Consider the following 9,826-nt stretch of genomic DNA (forward strand, 5'->3'; position numbering starts at 1 on the left):
ATAGTATGTAAGAAACTGTATTTTATGAACTAAAATGTTTTCAAGATTCTCATGTAATGTAGAAAGTTTAGTGAATAACTTAAAGACAATGAAGAATATCAAAAATGTAGAAACTGAGCCAGATAGCATATACGAAACGGTATTTTATGAAGTAAAAATTGTTTTAAACATCCTCCATGTAGTGTAAAAATTTTAGTGAATAACTTAAAGACAATGAAGAATATAAAAATGTAGAAACTGAGCCAGATAGAATCTACGAAACGGTATTTTATAAACTAAAAATTGTTTTGGACATCCTCCGTGTAGTGTATAAACTTTAGTGAATAACTTAAAGACAATGAAGAATATAAAAAATGTAGAAAGTGAGCCAGCTAGTATCTAAGAAACTTTATTTTATGAACAAAAATTGTTTTCAACATCCTCCGTGTAGTGTGTAAATTTTAGTGAATAACTTAAAGACAATGAAGAATATCAAAAATGTAGAAACTGAGCCAGATAGTATGGAAGAAACTGTATTTTATGAATTAAAATTGTTTTGAACATCCTCATGTAGTGTATAAATTTTAGTGAATAACTTAAAGACAATGAAGAATATAAAAATGTAAAAACTGAGCCAGATAGAATCTACGAAACGGTATTTTATAAACTAAAAATTGTTTTGGACATCCTCCGTGTAGTGTATAAATTTTAGCAAGTAATTTAAAGACACTGAAGAATATAAAAAATGTAGAAACTGAGCCAGATAGCATATACGAAACGGTATTTTATGAAGTAAAAATTGTTTTGAACATCCTCCATGTAGTGTAAAAATTTTAGTAAATAATTTAAAGACACTGAAGAATGTCAAAAATCTAGAAATGGAGCCAGATAGCATCTACGAAGCGGTATTTTATGAAGTGAAATTGTTTTGAATATCCTCGTGTAGTGTATAAATTTTAGTGAATAACTTAAAGACAATGAAGAATATAAAAAATGTAGAAAGTGAGCCAGCTAGTATCTAAGAAACTTTATTTTATGAACAAAAATTGTTTTCAACATCCTCCGTGTAGTGTGTAAATTTTAGTGAATAACTTAAAGACAATGAAGAATATCAAAAATGTAGAAACTGAGCCAGATAGTATGGAAGAAACTGTATTTTATGAATTAAAATTGTTTTGAACATCCTCATGTAGTGTATAAATTTTAGTGAATAACTTAAAGACAATGAAGAATATAAAAATGTAGAAACTGAGCCAGATAGAATCTACGAAACGGTATTTTATAAACTAAAAATTGTTTTGGACATCCTCCGTGTAGTGTATAAATTTTAGCAAGTAATTTAAAGACACTGAAGAATATAAAAAATGTAGAAACTGATTCAGATAGCATCTACGAAACGGTATTTTATGAGCTAAAAATTTTGAACATCTTCCGTGTAGTGTAAAAATTTTAACAAGTAATTTAAAGGCAATGAAGAATATCAAAAATGTATAATGTGAGCCAGATAGTATGTAAGAAACTGTATTTTATGAACTAAAATGTTTTCAAGATTCTCGTGTAATGTAGAAAGTTTAGTGAATAACTTAAAGACAATGAAGAATATCAAAAATGTAGAAACTGAGCCAGATAGCATATACGAAACGGTATTTTATGAAGTAAAAATTGTTTTAAACATCCTCCATGTAGTGTAAAAATTTTAGTAAATAATTTAAAGACACTGAAGAATGTCAAAAATCTAGAAATGGAGCCAGATAGCATCTACGAAGCGGTATTTTATGAAGTGAAATTGTTTTGAATATCCTCGTGTAGTGTATAAATTTTAGTGAATAACTTAAAGACAATGAAGAATATAAAAAATGTAGAAAGTGAGCCAGCTAGTATCTAAGAAACTTTATTTTATGAACAATAATTGTTTTCAACATCCTCCGTGTAGTGTGTAAATTTTTTTGAGTAACTTAAAGAAACTGAAGAATATCAAAAATGCGGAAAGTGAGCCATATAGTATCTACGGAATGGTATTTTACAAACTAAGAATTGTTTTCAACATTCTCTGTGTAGTGTATAAAGGGTGTTTCCTAGAGAGATTGTAAAATCGGCACTTGATCCAAATTGAACCGTAATTAACCCAAAAGGTTACTGTTAATATAAAACTACCCTTAAACCATTTTGATCCTCTACCTCCAACCCTTACCCAATAATCGTATCACATATGCTTAAAATGAAAACACATTGATATTGCTATAATCCGAATATCGTTTTCTCTTGTTTTTTTGTCTTAAATTAAATGTGTTTTGCTTTTAGTTTTCAACTATTAAACTTTGTATATTACAGCTTTAACTTCGTGATTCTTGAAGTTATAATATTCAATTGCATCCAAAATTACGAATTGGGAAAACACAACTGCAATTGTGTATAAAATAAGTTTCAAATTGATCTTTAGTAAAAGAAGTATTATAATAAATAACTGGCAAATTTGGGGGAAAACGCAAAACGAGGTATCCAAAAATATGCTACAAGTAGTGTTTCGAAATACTCTTTTTAAATATCAAGTTGGATTCAAAGTTTTGACATTGAGGTCCTGTAATGGTCAAAAAACTGAGAAAATAGTTTCTCAGTTTTAGTTCTTTTCCGGACAATGTTCAGATCACTTTCAGACTCAAAAAAATATATGTTGCATCTAAAAGTATTATATCATTTTGAAAAAAAAAACAGCGACGCCTCGCTCAAAAAAAATCAGTGAGAAATGTCCCTAATTTACTTTGTTCAAAATGATATCCTTAGGTGCAACATATATTTTTTCAGGGAGCATTTGAAAATGATAGGAACATTGTCAAAAAATAAAACTAAAAAAAATTTCAGTGTGTTTTGACCATTTTAGGAATTTCAATGTTAAAATGTTGAATCTACTTAAAATTTAAAAAGAGTACTTTGAAATGCTCCTTGTGGCATATGTTTGGGTGCCGAACCTCGTTTTACAATTTTTACCCAAGTTTGCCTGTTATTTATTATAATACTCCTCTCACAAAAGATGAATTTGATATCTATTTTACACACAATTGCAGTTGTGTTTTTCCAGTTCACAATTTTGGATGCACTTGAATATTATAACTTTAAGAATCACGAAAAGATAAAGTTTAAGAGTTGAAAAATAAAAACAAAAACACATTTAATTTAACAGAAAACAAAAGAAAACGACATTTGGATTATGTGTTTTCATTTTACACACACACACACACACACACACACACCATATATATATATATATATATATATATATATATATATATATATATATATATATATATATATATATATGTGTGTGTGTGTGTGTGTGTTTGAGTAAACTTACTTACTTTACATGTTCATTTATTTTAACGTACAAAGCAATAAGGTACACATAAATATTCTCTGATATTGAGAACAAATCAAAAAACAAGCACCATATAATTTGCAACAATTCAATCTTTGTTGCTGTCTTCGTTGATTGGAATATCTTCAAATTTAGATAGTGTTTTAAACAAATTAGTGACAAAATACCAGTTTTTTTAGTTTTTTATTTTTTTGACAACGTTGCCATCACTTTCAGGTCCTGATAACATATATGTTGCACCTACAATATTTACAACATTTTGAACAAAAAATCAGCAATAGGTCCCCCCAAAATTTTTCTACGATTTTTTTTTTTTTGAAATTTTCAACACACAAAAGCAAGAAGAAAATACGCTTCGACTTCTTGAAAAAAATTACATTTACACCTATATAATATCTACAATTTCTGAAACTTTCAAATTATTTGGACCACACCAAGCAGAATTAAAAATATTAAACTTTGAGCATATATGATACGATAATTGTGAAGGGATAGAAGTAGGACTTCAAACACTTTAAGGGTAGTTTTAGTTCAAAAGTAACATTTTGGGTCAATAACGATCTAATTTGGATCAAGTGCCGATTTCACCATCTTACAAAAGAAGACCCTTTTAGTAGTAACTTAAAGACACTGAAGAACATAAAAAAAAATGCAGACAGTGAACCAGATAGTATCTACGAAATGGAATTTTATGAATTAAGAATTGTTTTCAACATCCTCCGTGTAGTGTATAAATTTTAGTGAAAAATTTAAAGACAGTGAATAATATATAAAATGGAGAAAGTGAACCAGGTAGTATCTACAAAACGATAGTATATGAACTAATACTTGTGTTCAAAATCTTTTGCATGGATATAAATTTGAATGCTTTACACTTATGAAGTTACCAACTACGTACCCAAAATTTTCTTGCCCATAAGAAAAGGCTTCAAATAAGTTATTTCACATTTTAAGCAATTTATGTTTAGGCGTACTATCTGGCTTGATTGCTATATTTCTGATGTTTTTCCGTGTCTATAAATTATTTACTAAAATTCAAAATTGTGTGGGTGAACTTAACGAAGTGCTCAGTACGAATTCTGTATTTCGCATTACTTACGTCATTAGTGGAAAGTAACAATTTCTTAGCGACTTGGTAGTGATTTTAGTTTGTGTACAAAACTAAGTTGTATTTTCCATGGTACGTCTTTGTAGAGGAATGTAGGACGCGTCGAATACTCCATTATTCTTTTAATAATACAAGCATTAGTATTAACACTTTCTGCTTACAGAAAATAAATTGAGTTCTGAGTGCTCGTCATTCATATGAGCTTTTCTTTGAAGGGAATGGAAACAGAGAACAATGTTAACTACTTGTTTACATATAAGAAAACCATTACGTATTCATTAGATACATACATATATATATATATATATATATATATATATATATATATATATATATATATATATATATATATATATACGTATACATATATATGTATATATAATAGGTATGGTAGCATTATTGGCGTGTTATTTCTCTTAAAAGGAAAAGCTTCTATGCATCGCTCTACTCATCTAATCTCTTCATCTTAACGTAATAATTTTCCATCAACTGTACCCTTTTTCCCCCTTCCTCGTTTTGCTGTAACTATACATTCTACTATGTTGCTAATGATACATTCCATTCTCAGTGAATGTCCCAAGCAGTTTCTCTTCTTCCCTTCGATTACCTTTAAAATTGTTATTTTTTCTCCCCTACCAATCCTAACATTTCATCATTTGTGTTCCGTTCGATTCAGGTGATTTTTCACATTTTCCCCCAGTGCGGCACGGATCTCAGTGGTAGAGTGTTCATCTCTGGTGCGATGCGTCCTTAGTTCAATCGCTACCCGTTCGAGGTTGTGGTGGACAAATTGTGTCCGCGAAATTTCTTGGTGTTCTACAATTTGCCCCACATTTTCATTCAAAAATTCCTTAATACATATTCACTTTCATTAACCATCTTCACCTTTTACACTACAGGGCATAAGTGTAAGATTAGCATTGCTCACAAGACGATTCATAGTATAAAAAACTATAAATTGATCGAGGGATTATATCGACATAATAAAAAAAACATTTATAAACGTTTAAAGATATAGAAACGCAAGTCATTATCCAACATACTTCAATAATACATTTAATTTAAATGATATATCATATCATTCCTGGACTTCTCGTGACACAAAATGATTCCGATAACTTAATAAAATTAAAATTACATCTGGATAAAATTAAGAAAAAAATCAAGTGTCGAATTTTGTACATAAATTAACAAAATGAAACAAGAAAAATTTCAAGACGAGTGGAGGAAAGCTTTCGGAGAATCGAGGCGAGTCAAGATAGAATTTTTCGCGAATCGAGATTAGGCGGGAATTCTAGAAGATTTAGGAAATGAGTTAAAAGAACATAATTTCTTGTCTTTCTCGTCTTGTGGGCAACACCATGTGGGATCTAAAAGTTCCATGGAATGATAATTCATCGCTTAAAATTAGGAGTCCCACAAAGGAGTACACTGGGGCCATTGCTGTTCTTATTATATATAAATAACATTCTAAATTCCGTGGAGACCATCTATATGACACTTTTTGCAGATGATATCACTCGGAAACATGTAAACCTAACATACAAACCCTAAATGACATCCAAGTGTGCTTTCGGGAAACAGACTCGTGCTAAATGAATCAAAAACAAAATATGTAATTTTTCAACCACGAATGACGAAAGAATGAATGAAACAAACGTAAGCCTATGAACTAAATCCTACACAGATACGCGTGAATCACAGCGAAGCTTTTATGTATAATACTAGACCGTAATCTTAAATTTAATGATCACATAGAACAACTGTGTAAAAAAATGAGTACAATCCACTTTGCAATTCGCTCATTAATTGATAAAATAACAATACATGCAATTAAATTAAATCATTATATTATCCGTGTGTGGAATCTCATGTAAGGTGTGGAATTATGTTACGGGGTAATATAAGATCATGCAAAGTATTCAAAGTATGAAAAAATATCAAAACTATCACACGAAATAATCAAAGAAATCACTCCAAAACTTATTTAGAAAATTAAATGTATGAACTCGACCGACTGTGTAATGTATGTTAAACAAAATAAAGAACTTGCAAAAACGTAAATATACAAGTCTTTTACATAATCATTCGTATAAGAGCTAGATGTACACATGTTCCATCATGTAGACTGCAAACATGAAAAAAAAATCCTCTGAACATAAATTAAATTGTTCAATCACTGACCACAAATCATTACAATGATTAAAGATGTTAATGAGTTTTAGACAGCAGTAAAAAATTCTACTAAATGGTGCATTTTGTTCTGTCAATGAGTTTCTAAGTGAAGAACATAACTAATAGTCCTACGGCTAACCGAGGGAGGGGGCCAAGCCACAAAAACTAAATCCCGAGAAATCGAAAGATGAAGGACAATAACAACAAATTTTCCCTTGTGAAGTTGGTTCTTTTATTTCTGCATATCACTCTACAGATACACTGTGTGATCAAAAGTAACCGGACACCCTCCAAAACATACGTTGAAGAGGGTCGTAAAGTGTAATAGGCAGACATCTATCCAGACCATCACACAGGAATTCCAAACTGCATCAGAATTCAAACTGTTTCAGTACTATGACAGTTAGGCGTGAGGTGAGAAAACTTGAATTTCATGGTCGAGCGGCTGCTCATAAGCCACACATCACGCAGGTAAATGAAAAACGACGCCTCGCTTGGTGCAAGTGGCGTAAACATTGAACGATTGAACAGTGGAAAAACGTTGTGTGGAGTGACGGTACACAATGTGGCGATCCGATGGCAGGGTGTGGATACGGCGATTGCCCGGTGAACGTCATCTATCAGCGTGTGTAGTGCCAACAGTAAAATTTGGAGGTGTTGTTGTTATGGTGTGGTCGTGTTTTTCTTGGAGAGAGCTGGCACCCCTTGTTGTTTTGCGTGGCACTCTCACAACACAGGCCTACATTGATGTTTTAAGCACCTTCTTGCTTCCCACTGTTGAAGAGCAATTCCGGGATGGCGATTGCATCTTTCAACACGATCGAGCATTAGTTCTTTCTGCACGACCTGTGGCGGAGTGGTTACACATAGGGATGCGCTCGAGTCGAGACATGTCTCGAATCTCGACTCGACTCGACTCGAATTCGAGTCGAGATTCGAGTCGAGACACACTTTGTAAAATTCGAGACGAGTCGAGACAAACGTATTTCTCGACTCGAATTTTCGAGTCGAGACACGAGTCGAGTCGAGACGGCTCTTAAAAATCTCGACTCGACTCGAATGTCTCGAAAATCTTTCTATAATTTTTAATATTATTTTGAAGAAAGTATTCACTCAGAAACAGCCTTGAAACCAATTCCAGCTTTTATTCCTTCAGAAAGGTACAGAACGCATAAAATTAATAGTTAATCCTTAAAGATCAAGATTTAATTTTCAGCTCAATTCAGTTAATTAGAACTAATAGTTAATGTCGTTGTATTTGGTTGTACTGCAAATATAATGATAATAATAATAATTAATTATCTAGTTTGTATAAAACTATTATCCGTAGTCTAAATCTAGTTTGTATAAAACTATTGCGATAAGGTGAACTTCATAAATTCTCTGAATGAGCAGTTGGTAGTCTATAGTAATTTAGCATAGTTATAATTATTGTGTTTTTGTTCCCATGAAAGCAATAGGGTTACGTAACTTCTGGATTATTCGCTTGCCCAACTATTTTGAGGCTTTAATATGTTGCAGCATATCAAGAACTACGGATAATATATAATGTAACATTTGTTGTACATCACATATTATGATACGAGACTATTTTACATAGTATGTCTTATCTAATATAAATAAAATAAAGTTTGTTTGTGTGTTTGTCTGTCTGTTTGTGTGCAACCTGGGGACCAGACGAGTGGACCGAGAGTTCCCAAAATTTGGTCACGGGTACCTTGGTCCAGGCCCCAGATCAAGACGAAGCGTTTTTTTTTAAATTTCGAACCAGGGGGTCTCGGGGGGGATGCTTACTGGGACCGACCTGGGGACCAGACAAGTTGACCGAGAGTTACCAAATTTTGGTCACGGATACCTTGGTCCAGGTCCCAGTCTAAGGCGAAGCGTTTTTGTCAAAATTGGAACCAGGGGGTCTCAGGGGGACGTTTAGCGAGACATGTAGTAAAAGTAATCCAAATTGATCGACATTAGTGTCAAATCCATAGTTTTCATGGTCGCTGAGATCAATGGTGACACTTCCATCAGCGATGACTTGCAAATTCAGCTACTACTGTATGTGGGCCGGGTGTCAGCGGGTGAGGAATACCGAGACATGTATAAATAGCCCATATTGATTGATACTAGTGTCAAATCCATAGTTTTCGCGGTCACTGAAATGAATGGTGATACTTCCACAGGTGTTGACTTCCAAATACAGCCCCCATGTGAAGAATGGGTATATTAGGCTAGTATTACAATAAATGGACTGCTTGGATGCCAAGAACTAGTACAGATAAGTACCATTCACTTCTATGAATAGGTATTTTTTAAAAGGATTTTTGTAAACACTAAGTTATAAAACAATGAACTACATACAGTAATTATGGTTTTGGTTCCCAACATAAAAGAAATATGGATTGTTCATGAGATATTGAACTTCAACTTTCACTCCTGGAAAATTTCAATTTTGGAGTTAGGCCACTTGGCATCAAAGCAGTTTACTGTAAGATAAATACATTCCGCACATTAGTAACATAGTTGTTCAGGGGCCTTCGATTTCCATCCTCTCAAATGAAAGCTGAACGATTGCTTGATACATGCTGACTATATAGGAGAAATAGTGTATTAAGTTTTCGAGCTTTGGTGCGTATCCGTATTTACACTCTGATATAACTTGAAGTTCACACTCAAATCGAGCTAATTGTTTAATGCATTTCGAAAGCTTTTGTTTTTATGCAGCTCATTAAGGAAAATCTATTTCATAATCGTAACATTTATGTACTAAGAAACTATGAACGTAAAGTGGACTCGACCTAGCCCCGTGGCCGCTGTGACTCAGTGGCACAGCTCTCACCCTTGGTGTGTGAGGATTCTGATTCTGTGTTTGTGTGGGAACTCCGCGGCTAGTGTACGCGTCTTTGCCGTGGAAGACTCGGGTTCAATTCCCGGCGCGAGCTCATGTAGTTCGGATTTCACGTTAATCAGTAGGTCTACATTTCATATATCCTCGCTGCTGAAAGAGACGGTAAAGTCAAAATCAACTCAACAATATATATGTGTGTGTGCTTATGTGAATTTTCTCGTGGCTGTATGGTTAACACATACGCCTTGATCGTGGGAGACTCTGGTTCGATTTACGGTGGAAGCTCATGAAGTTGTTACCGGTATCCCACTTTAAAACTGTAGATCCATGCCTCATATAACCATAGATATAA

Source organism: Thermobia domestica, chromosome 1 (genome assembly GCF_964235325.1).
Source record: "Thermobia domestica chromosome 1, izTheDome1.hap1.1, whole genome shotgun sequence".
In the NCBI taxonomy this organism is placed as follows: domain Eukaryota; kingdom Metazoa; phylum Arthropoda; class Insecta; order Zygentoma; family Lepismatidae; genus Thermobia; species Thermobia domestica.